The sequence below is a fragment of the Salmo trutta genome, chromosome 22, assembly GCF_901001165.1.
Source record: "Salmo trutta chromosome 22, fSalTru1.1, whole genome shotgun sequence".
Classification (NCBI taxonomy): domain Eukaryota; kingdom Metazoa; phylum Chordata; class Actinopteri; order Salmoniformes; family Salmonidae; genus Salmo; species Salmo trutta.
In genome coordinates, this window is record NC_042978.1 from 2752405 (window position 1) to 2766638 (window position 14234).

Here is a 14234-nt window from a genome sequence, read left to right on the forward strand (position 1 = left end):
CAACAAAATGTACTAAGCCACGGCGATAGAAGATAATCTAATTACAGGACTAATGTGGCTTTGACAAAGGCAATTGCTTAAATAGGACCCAACCCAAGATTCCCCACAAACACAATACTTGAATTGTCTTTGTTGACATGTTCCACAATGCTTTCTCTTTGTCTACTTGGTTCCTAATGGTATGACTTGAACATGGTGTGATAGTTTAATAAAATTGAGAATTCATCACACCAGAATGCAAACACTGAGAAATTCCACACTGATTCAATGTAGAATCATAACTACAGTAACCATCCTTAGTGCAGACCAGTGACCCCTATAGCTGTAAACCTAAAGTGAATTAAAACCTCTTCTATCTGGCAAAAAACAGAGATGGAATGGTATGAAGTAAAAAATGAAAATCGACAAACAGTATGTCCCCATATGTATTTACACTTAGGCTAAGCACATCAGCAACACAACTTAACTTCAGTAACATTAGAAAAAAATGACAATGTTGACATCTGCAATTGACATACACTACCGTTCAAACGTTTGGGGTCACTTAGAAATGTTCATGTTTTTGAAACATTTTTTGTCCATTAAAATAACATCAGATTGATCAGAAATACAATGTAGACATTGTTAATGTTGTAAATGACTACTGTAGCTGGAAACAGCATATTTTTTTATGGAATATCTACATAGGCATACAGAGGCCCATTATCAGCAACCATCACTCCTGCGTTCCAATAGCACATTGTGTTAGATAATCCAAGTTTATCATTTTAAAAGGTTAATTGATCATTAGAAAACCCTTTTGCAATTATGTTAGCACATCTGAAAACTGTTGTTCTGATTAAAGATGCAATTAAACTGGACTTCTATAGACTAGTTGAGTATCTGGAGCATCAGCATCCGTGGGTTCGATCACAGGCTCAAAATGGCCAGAAACAAAGACCTTTATTCTGAAACTCGTCAGTCTATTCTTTTTCTGAGAAATGAAGGCAATTCTATGTGAGAAATTGCCAAGAAACTGAAGATCACGTACAATGCTGTGTACTACTCCCTTCACAGAACAGCGCAAACTGACTCTAACCAGAATAGAAAGAGGAGTGGGAGGCCCCGGTGCACAACTGAGCAAGAGGACAAGTACATTAGAGGGTCTAGTTTGAGAAACAGACACCTCACAAGTCCTCAACTGGCAGTTTCATTAAATAGTACCCGCAAAACACCAGTTTCAACATCAAGAGTTAAGAAGCGACTCCGGGATGCTGGCCTTCTAGGCAGAGTTGCAAAGAAAATAACAAATCTCAGACTGGCCAATAACAAGAAAAGATTAAGATGGGCAAAAGAACACAGACACTGGACAGAGGAACTCTGCTTAGAAGGCCAGCATCCCGGAGTCGCCTCTTCACTGTTGATGTTGAGACTGGTGTTTGCGTGGGTACTATTTAATGAAGCTGCCAGTTGAGGACTTGTGAGGTGTCTGTTTCTCAAACTAGACCCTCTAATGTACTTGTCCTCTTGCTCAGTTGTGCACCGGGGCCTCCCACTCCTGTTTCTATTCTGGTTTAAGCCTGTTTGCGCTGTTCTGTGAAGGGAGTAGTACACAGCGTTGTGCGAGATTTTTAGTTTCTTGGAAATTTCTCGCATGGAATAGCCTTCATTTCTCAGAACAAGAATAGACTGACGATTTTCACCCACAAATGAAGATGCTCCAGATACTCAACTAGTCTAAAGAAGGCCAGTTTTATTCCTTCCTTAATCAGAACAACAGTTTACAGCTGTGCTAACATAATTTCAAAAGGGTTTTCTAATGATCAATTAGCCTTTTAAAATTATAAACTTGGATTAGCTAACACAACGTGCCATTGGAACACAGGAGTTGTCACGGATCTCTCCGGAACTTTCATTACGCACACCTGTCCTCTATTCCCACTGATTATTACTTGTATCAGTGTGCCCTTTGGTTTCCATAGGGCTGTCAATTATTGTTACAATGTCGGTAGATGCGTGTGAGTACCTGTGCTATGTGTTTTGGCTTTCGTGCCATTGTGGATTCCGCAAATTATTACGGGTCTTGTCCCGTGTGTTAATCATTGTGCGCGTGTTATTTATTCAAGGTACTCCTCGCTCTTTTGTTTTGGGTTTCTACCCTGTGTTTTGTTACGTGTTTGTTTGGTCTTCGTCCCCGTGCCTTTACTCGGCACGCCGTAATTTGGGCTCAATAAAAAAAACTATTACGCATTCCTGCGCCTGTCTCCCGAATAATTCATGCGAACGTGACAGGAGTGATGGTTACTGATAATGGGCCTCTGTACGCCTATGTAGATATTCCATTAAAAATCTGCCATTTCCAGCTACAATAGTAATTTACAACATTAACAATGTCTACACTGTATTTCTGAACAATTTGATGTTATTTTAATGGACAGAAAATATGCTTTTCTTTCAAAAACAAGGACATTTCTAAGTGACCCCAAACGTTTGAACGGTAGTGTATGTAACATCAATTAGCATTTTGTTTCAGGCTACTGGTGCATGCTCCAGTTGTGAATCATGCAAATATCAGCACCTTATTAGAACATTTCTCTGAGAAATCTGAAAGTCCACAAATGTCAAGGATATAAAAAGGCTACACTACATTATTTTATCCCTGGCCTACAATGTAAATCGGAAAAACAACAATGTAAAAAATACAAAGTGTGACAAATGTCCCCTTTTTGACTAATGCACTTAGGTATGTAGGTTTTGTGTAGCATGTCTTAGATCCAAAATGTTTACAACTTTTGCTAATGGTCAGATTCATCAAGTTCTCGAGGCTACATTTCCACAACGCTGTTAATTTAGTAAAGGCTACAGGGTTAACAACAGGAGGATCTCTCAGGCAATGCAAAAAAGGTGCCTGCGCCAATCCTAGATGTTATCTGGCACAACAAAGCCAACTTTTTAGAGACTTTGAACAGGCTCCCTTTTGGAGCTGTGGCTCCTTGGCTGCCCTAGGGCCTGCTGGACCTATTTCTGATGGTAATGGGGGCTGGATGCATCCTGTCAGCTCGCTCCAGACTTGCTAGTTATCAGCTCGAGGTGATGAATGATGGAAATGCCACGAGCGGCAACCAGTGCAGCTCTGCAAGGACAAAAATACAACCCTGCTTCCCCTCTTTTTGTCTCTCTTTTTTTTAATAGTATTTTATTCCATCAACTACCCAATTGCATGGCTTACACCAGTTGCTGCAGGGGATATAGAAAGGGGATGTTCATGTTGCATGTTACTGACAATAGCCTATATATTTTAATTCAGTGCTCACTCAAGTGTAACAAATCCTTTGCGCACAATAAGCATTCATATACAACTAAACCTAATTTAGTGTAAAAGTTTAATATTTATGGTAATCTCCAATTTTCTAACTGAAAGAAGTGCAATAAGACAAACAAAAAGAGTGCATTGTTTATTCCATGTCTTAAAGGATGTTAATGGTAATACCAACTCAGGCATGAGACATGTGGCTCAGTTCAGATGATAATGCCAGGTGTGTGGTGGTAGGGGTTATATTTCTCATACCATATTTAATTACAACCAACCAAGTAGGAGGTGAATCACTATTCAGCAAACAAGTCCCCCGAATGATAAAAGAAGTCATAGTTTGTGTGATTTTGTGACAGAAATACCACCTACTAATGTTTCACACTTTATTTGGAGGGAGGCATACATTCTGAGTGTAGGTTCATCACATCGTTTTTCAAATACACTTTTGGAACATACAAGAAGCTTTGTACATTTTGATATTCCAACTGATACAATTTTCTTTTATAATACTGAAAATCTAACTGTCAGACAGATAAACCCAAATATAGCTTTTTTTCTGGGCAAGCGTCAGTACGATGCCAGGCCTGGTGCAGCTGTACAAGCAAAGCCGTACAGGAAAGTCACCACGGCCACAATCGCTCAATCTTCCCCGTGTTAATCCGACACAATCTGCATTCAATGCAGCCCTGCTCCTTGGGTCTCTGTGTTTCTTTTCACATGCCTAACTAGGGATTTAGACCTGGCAGGATAGTGGGCATGTTGTAGTGCCAGTCTACCACTTTTGTACTGCTTAATCACACTGGGGTGTATTTGTCGCAATGTTGTAACATTTGTCGCTAATGTGGCACTTTATTTCAGTTGTTTAATATGAACCATAACCTCACTACTGTCCATTGTTTTGTTACAACATTAGATCCATTGTATTATGCTACAACAGAGAAATGGCCATCATTATAGCCTCTAACTGCATTTTAAATTAAAATTATTTAAATATTGCTAGCTAGCTAATGTGAGGCCACAACAAATTACAGTGGATTTAAAATTGGTTAAAGTTTCTTGTCTAAAGTGCCTTCAGAAAGTATTCATGCCCATTGAGTTATTCCACATTTTGTTGTGTAACAGCCTGAATTTTAAAAAATGTATCTCCCATCTACACACAATACCCCATAATGACAAAGTGAAAACTTGTTTTTTGACATTTTTGCAAATGTATTGAAAATGAAACACAGAAATATCTCATTTGCACAAGTATTCACACCCCTGAGTCAATTCATGTTACAACTTTGGCAGCGATTACAGCTGTGAGTCTTTTCACACCTGGATTGTACAATATTTGCACGTTATTCTTCAAAAACGTCTTCAAGCTCTGTCAAGTTGGTTGTTGATCATTGCTAGACAGCCATCGATTTTCAAGACGATTTAAGTCAAAACTGTAACTAGGCCACCCAGAAACATTCAATGTCATCTTGGTAAGCAACTACAGTGTATATTTGGCCTTGTGTTTTAGGTTATTTTCCTGCTGAAAGGTGAATTTGTCTCCCAGTGTCTTTTGGAAAGCAGACTGAACCGTGGTTTCCTCTAGGATTTTACCTTTGCTTAGCTCTATTCCATTTCTTTTTATAAGTACAACTCCCTAGTCCTTGTTGCAGCCACCACCATGCTTGAAAATTTGAATAGTGGTACTATTCTTTGTATAATGCTTTGTATTCAGTACATAATGTTTATTTCTTTGCCACATTTTTTTGCCATTTTACTTTAGTTCCTTATTGCAAACAGGATGCATGTTTTTGAATATTTTTATTCTGTACTGGCTTCCTTCTTTTCACTATGTCATTTAGGTTAGTATTGTCCAGTAATTACAACGTTGTTGATCCTTCCTCAGTTTTCTCCTATCACAGCCATTAAACTCTTTAACTGTTATAATGTCACCATTGGCCTCATGGTGAAATCCCTGGGCGGTTTCCTTCCTCTCCGGCAACTGAGTTAAGAAAGACACCCGTATCATGGTAGTGACTGGGTGTATTGATACACCATCCAAAGTGTAATTATTAGCTTCACCATGCTGAAAGGGATATTCAATGTCTGTTTTTTTTCTTCATTTTTACCCATCTACCAATAGGTGCCCTTTGCGAGGCATTGGAAAACCTCCCTGGTCTTTGCGGTTAAATCTGTGTTTGAAATTCACTGCTCAACAGAGCGACCTTACAGATAATTGTATGTGTGGGGTACAGGGATGATGTAGTCATTCAAAAATTATGTGAAACAATTATTGCACACAACATCAACACCAAATATATTGAGGTACAGGACAGAACAAATAGTTCAGTCCAATGGAGGTCAGTTTTTACTTCACAGTCTCATTGCCAGCTATGTTGTGTAGAGGGAAAAATTACATTCAGGCTCAAATGGAACTAAATCTCACCTCCCCAAAGGCCGATATTTCACTTAAAGGCCCAGTGCAGTCAAAAACGTGATTCGCCTGTGTTTTGTATATATTTCAACATTATGAGGTTGGAATAATACTGTGAAATTTAGAAAATTATAATAATGCCTTTTTTGTCTAAGAGTTGTTTGAAAAGGCAGGCAGAAATTTCAGCCTGTTTTTATGGGATGGAGTTTTGGCCTGCCTGGTGACATCACCAGGTGGTAAATTAGTTAATAGACCAATAAGAAAGAGAATTCCAAACCTCTCTGCCAATGACAGCTAGTTTTTCATTTTCCCTTCTCCACTTAGACCACTCCCAGACAGTCTGAAATTCTTGCTTGAGAAAATCATTCATTGCTAAGAAGCTATTTTTGTTTGTTTTAAATTGAAATGGTAAAACATAATCACAGTAAGGTACTTAATTGTTACCCAGAAAATATTTAATATTGAGATTTTTAAAAAATGGCTTCAGTTGGGCGTTTACACATCTCTATTGGGAGTGGCATTTGTCCTCTGTTTTTCAGCATTTCCCCTGGAAATTCCTCTTGAGTTGACCCACCGTCTATATAGCTTCTGTTTTGTCAGGGATAGAAGAGTGATACCGCTATATGGTCAACAGAGAGACAGAGTGCCTCTTACCGAGAAAGCAGCAGGTCTAGCTTTGACAGTTGCCGCCTTGTTACAAGCTCCCTCACTGTATTCAAGATGTAGCCACTCAGTGCAGTGGGTTATAGGCTAACCTCAACAATGCATCTTTGTCAAGAGCAGCTTTTCCAAGGACCGTCTCTGTTTGAGGGCACAGTACTGAGTGTGCTGTATGATCCAGGGCACAGGAAATCCCTTCTGATCACATAAGGTGCAATTCCGAAATATGGTTGTGCATCAGCAATTTTTCTCTTGTTATGTCAGTCACTGACAGTCACTCAATTATCCCATGTCAGCAAACATTTTTTAGATTGGTAAATTAGTCTAGCCAGCTATCTAAACTTCTACTAATCATGGTCAAATTACCCATTGATTTTGTTAGTCACTCGCACTCAGAAATCATATAAAAACCTGCAAACATTTCTCTACATCCTATAGTAAAATATGTAGAATTTTAGGAAATTATCTGTAAAACTGCTAATTTTCCCTCCAACCCACGACAAAATTAGTAGAATTGCAGCAAACTTGCTTTACAACTGCAACATTTTCTTTACACCCATGGCAATTGCAGGAAAATAACTCTAAAACGTAAAAAAAAAATCTCCGCTGTCAAGAGGGGGGGCCGCTAAACTCTTTTGCTCGCTAGATGGGTGAGGGCCCCCAACAACATTTAACTTATGTGTGGGTATGGATGTGGGTAGGCAGACCCGCGAGCCACTGCGGCCCCTCATGATGATTTCAGATTTTGTGGCCGCCTTTTTACCCCATTAAAGTTGCCCATCCCTGATCTAGCTAGGGTAATGACGGCTCTGAGCATGAAATTTAACTCTGTCGCTATCCTCTGTTTGTCATACCGCATTTCTCAGTAATTAAATACAATCTTGTATTTAAAAGGTAGCTGTTTACAAGGTCCAGCAAGGCACATTAGCAGGGCAGTCATAGGGTGTATTTTGTTAGGATGTATGGGTGTTAACAGATGCCATTGGAATATGGGCTTCTCCTGATACTGCGATGCCCTGCCTGTCGTGTTCTTGTGGATCATCATTCTCCTGAGTGCACTCCAGTCTATTCGTATCACTATTCAAAACATTTCAATCATCAGAAAAATACATTTCATCATCAATTTGATCAAATTTCCCTGGCCCAACCATTATTGGAATCCTGGTGCCATTAGTGGCTGCTGCAGCTGAGAGAGAGCCGTAGTAGTCTAAAAGGTGTTTTTTTATTTCTTAACACAACACGGCAAGCCCGAAACCCAACTGGGTGGTCAGGCTCGGGCTGAGAATGACAACTTTAGTGCACGTACCACCAAAAGTGAGATATGTGTGTGTGTGTGTGTGTGTGTGTGTGTGTGTGTGTGTGTGTGTGTGTGTGTGTGTGTGTGTGTGTGTGCACATGCGTATTTACAGACATATTTTATTTTGTGTCTATATTCAGTCTTCATTATTATTTAATTGAAAACAAATACAAAATCATTTTTTCTATTTAGTTGTACTTATATATAATAATAACAGTAATTCATATTATTATTTTCATTATTTTCATTATTTGTTGATAATGACATAGTTAATTAAGTTACATGTTTGACAGAACATTTTTGCATTATTTCTGTCAAAGCTGACAAAATCCTGTGAATATACGACACAAGAGAAAATATAACTATCTCATTGGTTACACTTATGCCTCCCGCTTATGACACACTACATGTTCTATTCAAGAAAAAGAGATGCCTAACGTATGCAATATGGTTCTGTAAAATATATTTAGTTGGCCACAACCAGTAACAAAAAATATTTGTTTTGCTTAAGAGCTGTTTTATGCCACGAGCCATGAGTTTTACAGCTATGCCTTTAAGATCTTTGTGTTTCCGTTTTATTTCCAGAATCCTATTCAGAGGAGCACCAAAAGGGGCAAACTAATGAAAAATAGATGCTAGATAAGCTAAGGATGCCTACCACTTGACCAGTGGAAAAACAATATAGAAGCCATAGAACAATATCCTCACTATTTCTTTCACGGGTCTAAATTGACCCTTATTTATTGTTACCATTGTACATGCTATGTCATGTCCCTGGAAGGAAATTAATAAGGCAAGCAGAAAGTTTTACCTGCCATTTCAGAAGGTAAATAATTATCCACTGCTACAGAAGCCTTTGGCAAGTGGAAACAAATGTTTCATAAAATAGCAGGGAGGGGAACACCCTGGCTCATAGTGTTTTACTGATTGCCAATAGTAAAATAAAATCAGTCATAAAAGGGGAGGTATTTTGGCCCAAAGACCTGCGCATTACATACAATTTGCCTTAGCCCTTTTTACAACCTCGTTTTTTCCATTTAATGGCGAGTGATTATCCGCACAGTAGGGCTCCATATAGGAGAAACAGCAACAGAAATGATTGTGTCCGAAAACGCCTCTTTGTACAAGACAGATAACATATTAACCATAATTGAGTGTCCGTTGAAGGGCTCATTGTGTGTCATTTTACTTGCGGAGGAAGTCAATTTAACTCTGTGAATGCATGTACTCTTGACCTGTGTCAATCTGGTGTTCCTTACATTGTGAATAAAAGCAACAGCACAGCTCCGGGCCATTCTGGACAGCATTCGTAAAAAGCACAGCAGCACTTTCACACCACTTTATTTGGAGGAGCCTAGTCAAACAAAGCCCCAATGTGACTACGGTCACATTCTGAATGTGGGTTCAGTTCAGTAAGAATAAAACATTTTAGCCAGTGTGCACAAAGGGGTCACAGTACAAATACAACTCCAAAATCAATAGTGCATTGCCTCAATACAGTCATAACAGATTAGGCTATCTAGTTTGGTTGTGTAGCTTCAAAACTGTAGGAGACGCAAAATCATCTACATGATCCCATTGAAGTGGAGGAGATGCTCTAGCATGCCACTCAATCATACCTGAGAAGCTTTATCTTGGCATTTAGTGTTATCTATTCAAAAATATTAAATATAAACATTAATAGTGGTTCTTGATTTTTCTAGCCTTCACAATATGATAGTGTACAGTATGTGCTACTTCTCCTCAAATACAGTCTCTATGAGGTTAAAATTAACACTTTACTATTTTTGCTTGATAACAATAATGTAGGCTACAGCTGCAATCAAGAATAGAGAGCTAATAATAATATGTACCAGTTTGGTCCCCTAAATCCATAGAGAACTACACTGAGTCTATTGATCTGTGAGTGGAAATGAACAGAGAGGCAGAGGAGCAATTCGGGCTCTGGTACATCAACAGCTGCAGTTCTTTGAAACAGGACGCACTCCCTCTGACACAAGACTGGGTCCAAAAAGCGACTGTTGGTTTGAATGAAACAATACCACGCTTATAAAGGCACATTGGCTCGGGAAAGTGTGATTGCATAGAGCTAAAAGACATAAAATAGACCAACACATGAGAAACCACTGAGAAGCCTATAAATGGCCTAAGCTATACATGGGTGTATGATTCGCAACAGCTTGAAATGTATCTAATGGTACTCTTTTCAACAAGCTTCTGACAGTTAACCAGATACTCTCTCTGTTCATAAAATGTATATGCCTATACCTATTCTGCAGATGTATTACATTCATAATCCTCAACTAATACAAAATAATAGATCAAAAATGTAGAATATCAAAACAACCAGTATTGCAGTTGAGTGGAAATAAAACTAGAAAGACATTATTACATGTTCCCGTGAAAATATCATTCAACTGGCAAACAAAAAAGCAGGTAAATTGTGTTTTCACATAGAAACACAATAAAAGGGGTAGAGACGGGCTACAACTTCACCTCCCATTTTACTAACTCACACTCCCCCTACCCTTTCGGCATCAGCTAACCCTATTGGTTACAAGGCTGGAGTTCTTTCCATCGAGCAAGAGTTGTGACCACTGTCATTTGCTAATCTATTCCTTCAACCAGTAAAAATGTGTACTTGCATTAATTCAAACATTTTGTGCAGAAACATGTGAAATGGCATCCCCCTTTATGAAAGGGGCTGGGGAAGAAGAGTAGCAATGTGCCTCAAATAATCTAATAAGAGTGCAGATTTTGTTCGCACACACTCTGTTCAAACAACTTCACAGTTGAGTTATAATATTAGTTGCATCATTTGACCTACCCTGTTTGCAGCCAAAAATAAAGTTACATTTTACCCTATGGGACTGATGAGATAGATGGACTAGAGCCTATTTGCAAAGGACTAAAGTATTATTCTATTTATATATTATTGCATTTATAAACTAAGACAATAAAATACAGTTAGCCATTCTAGATGATCAGCTATAGCATATAGCTTCATCTGAGGTAGGTTTATTCATATTTATATAAATTAATATATATTGAGACGTTGGATTACTGACATATTTTTATCAATATAAAAACTTTTTTTTTTAAATCTTCATCAATGAGTAAGCCTACTTATTATGCTAATGACTAACCTTTATTTTGTCATTGCCATCTCTAACGCTGGCTGATCGCACGCAGAAACAAGTGCATATGATTGATATCAAATCCAGTTAGGAACTTTCATTAGCCTTTCACATCAGGCGTAACGCCTTACAAAATATGACAGAATGGAGAATCGTGCTGGTAGTTTAGTGGCAGAAAAGGGAATACTGGACTGGAGTAAAATGTATCCTGTACAATGAATGATCGATATTTCGTTTTTCTCCTCTGTTCCACTGCTTCACACACAGCCGTTAGGACGCTGAGTTGGCCGGGGTAATATAGGAGCTCCGCTCCGCATATTAGCTTTTTCTTCGGTCGTTAACACATGCAGGTTGACAAGATGGTTTTGGTATTGGTAAAAAATGCATGTGCAGTAAAATTATCTAATTTTACTGGCACTGTGCGCAACTGTGTTTCAAATAAGACACAGATAGATGATATCTCGTCGTTTCCTTGGAATTTATATTTTTAACCAATTATTTCACATTTTCAACATCAAGTGCCTGTCGTATTAGGCTACATATTGTTCTTCAGTTCAATGCATTGCAGTTTAATTAACTCGTTATACACATAATATTGTCTGTCTACTATGATGCAAAGATAGGCTATTCTAGAGTTTTCCCTTCTCAAAATATAGCAGTCAAGGCCCTGGCTAGACTGAAAGAGATTAGCCTCATTGCTCTCCAGAATCACAGCCACATTGATTCTTAGATCACTGCTAACATACAGCCCTATTCAAGCAAGGAACCCATTGATAGGATACATGAAAAAAACAGCAAGCACAACTCTATCTACAACTTTAAAGGCATAAATTCAATTCCAATTAAATGGTGCTTTACGTGTCCCGCCTCATTTTAATAGTTTCCATTCAGTCAAATTGAGAGGGAGGCAGCTGACCAAATCAATCCACATCTGGTTGTTTCTATTAACCATTTTTCTATTAACCATGGTATCCCTTGGATCATTTTAATTAGCCTATTTCAAACAGTTCTGTTCTTTAAAAGTAGATCTAATTCATGGCAAACCTGCTCTTTGGTTTTTCATAACTCAAGATTTCAAGCAGCCTACAGATGGTTTGTTTGTGGTTTGGGAAAGTAAAATATACAACTGTAGTGTGTGATTAATGACTTGATATCCTCACATATGTGAGTTGGAAGGTATATATCTGAACTTGACAAACAATTCCCCTAATAAAGTGATACAAGAAAGTTACAGACAGAGACTTGTCAAGAGATTAAACTACTCTTGGATATGGTTGGTAAAGTGATAGTAGGCCTAAGTAATAGGGAAATGCAGTTCTCTTAAAGGCAATCCTTACCTTTCTGAGAAAACAGTCACGATAACTACGATGAAGTCAGAGGCAGAAAAAAATCTGTTGGACAATAGCTGTGTGTAGAAAGCAGGCAGTCTTGTAAACAGGAACTCCTCTGCAGATCAGAACACAGCAGTGTTGAGAGAATCTCTGCAGTTCTGATGCATGCTCCACTTATCTGGGACAGATAGGGCTTTATCAGGCAGCTTGTCCCTCTTTCAGCCCATACATTCCCCCAGACCGGACATACTCTTCCATGGCAAGGTGCTGCTCAGTCTTAACTCATCAACAGTTCTGCTTGAGCATTTAATCTCTGCTCCCCTGTTCGCCTGGAGTCAAAGCAGCAATCCACAGAGTAGAAACCCGAAGAGACAGAGTGAAGAAGAGCGAACAGGCAGTGAAACCTGTTCTCTGCAGGAAAAAAAGGAGACTGCAGTTGATGTCAATCCACGCCGAGTTCCCCTGGATGAGAGAATGAGGTTCAATGGTGCTGCAAAGTTTAAGGGGCTCGCGTTTGGGAAAAGATACCGCTCACAGCATTGAGAGACTTGCTTGATTCACCGGAGCAGGCTTCCAGTAAACAGAGCCAGTGCCCAGTGCAGTGAGTCGCAGCAGGGCAGGCTGCCTTCTGCAAGAGTCGTCTGTGAATGGACTGCTGTCAAAACCTGACACGGAGTCCCGATCCACACTGACTCGGAGTCGACACACGCACACATCCAATAGGAACGAATCATATAAACATATTATCATGTCCAGCAAGAAGACTAATGCTCGGCCGTTTAGCCCTGACTGTCGCAAAGAAGATTACAGTGAACAGAGTACAAATGTGAAGTAGATTATCTATAAATATATGCCACTATTTTACTTCTCCATTTTATTTTTGTGTAGGAGAGGCTCAATCCCCTCACAATAGGCAGTCCAGCCTATTCAACCAATGACTGAGGACTTATTCTTACTTGAACACTACCGAGCATCAAAAAAGGAAGGAGCAGAAAAGTGCAGAGAGATTTTTTTTCTCCAACTGGCCTCAATAAAAGACCATTGCAACAGTCCAAGGGGGAAGGTGATCTGCTACTGTAGAGAGAGGTGGGCAAAGCTGACCAATAACTAAACAATGTATATTGTGTGATTGGGAATTGTTGCATAATGGTGACAAATTGTATAGCAATAAACTGTATGACAAGCAATCTAAAAATATGTTTTATTTTTTGAGCTACCATGGAATAAAGGGCTAATTATAAAAAATAAAACAAATCTTATCTCAGAATCCTATACATCAACGAATGCAATACCTGGCTATTTCATAATTTTTCAATTGTTATCTTACGTATTCATTTGCTTATTTGGGATTTAACTTCAGTGAAGATCAGTATTCTCAGGAAAAACTCCTAAGTGACAACCATCAGTCGTGATGCTGTGGAAAATGTTATGATCTGCTTGAGGAATGCAGTCCGGGAACATTATCAGGCACCAAGAGACTGGTATACACCTGGCTTCAATAAAAACATCCTTTCAACTGTTGTAGGGAAATGTGAAATTGAGTCATATTCACTAGGTGAAGGTGAACGGATGAGAGGGGAATAGTTGTGTTTTCATAAGCATTTTACATAATTATACAACCGTTTTTAAGGGACAAAAAGAGAAAGCAGATGTTATAAAGGTCATCCAAAGGCAGACATTCATATTTGAAGGAATACTGTTTCTGTAGAACTAGAGAGACTAGATCAAGACAGTCTTAAAGGGCTAAAAAAGCAATTTTGTATTTTTTATTTACCCTTTATTTAACAAGGCAAGTCAGACTGCTTTGATACCAGTGATATCTCGCATGTGGTATGCTGGTTGCAAGTAATCACTTGCCAGACAGAAATGTTTTAAATGGTGCATGCTTGGGGCACCTCGGGTTAAAGTGTAACTTTTTCCAGACCTGATTGCTTGGCCCACCTAGCTTGCAGACAGAGAAATGAGGGAGGGAACAGAGAAATCAGAGTTTCAAGATACTTTTTTTCTGAATTAAAACACTAGTAGCACCAATATTGAATCAAGCCTTATTGAAGGCTACCAGGTAGCCTAGTGGTTAAGAGAATTGGGCCAGTAACCGAAAGCTAAG

The 14234-nt window shown here is 38.9% G+C and overlaps 1 protein-coding gene across 6 annotated transcripts in view; it reads right to left on the bottom strand.

Moving 5' to 3' along the window:
* Window positions 1-13601, bottom strand: part of adgrl2a (adhesion G protein-coupled receptor L2a) — a 210813-nt gene extending 197212 nt beyond the window's left edge. For 3 of the 6 annotated variants that reach the window (XM_029706291.1, XM_029706293.1, XM_029706292.1), the window contains exon 1: window positions 12134-13600. The gene's annotated coding sequence lies outside the window, so the exon portion shown is untranslated. Of the gene's footprint in view, window positions 1-12133 lie in introns of all 6 variants that reach the window. The other 3 variants (XM_029706296.1, XM_029706294.1, XM_029706295.1) reach the window with 1 other exon arrangement.
* Window positions 13602-14234: the final 633 nt, after the last annotated feature.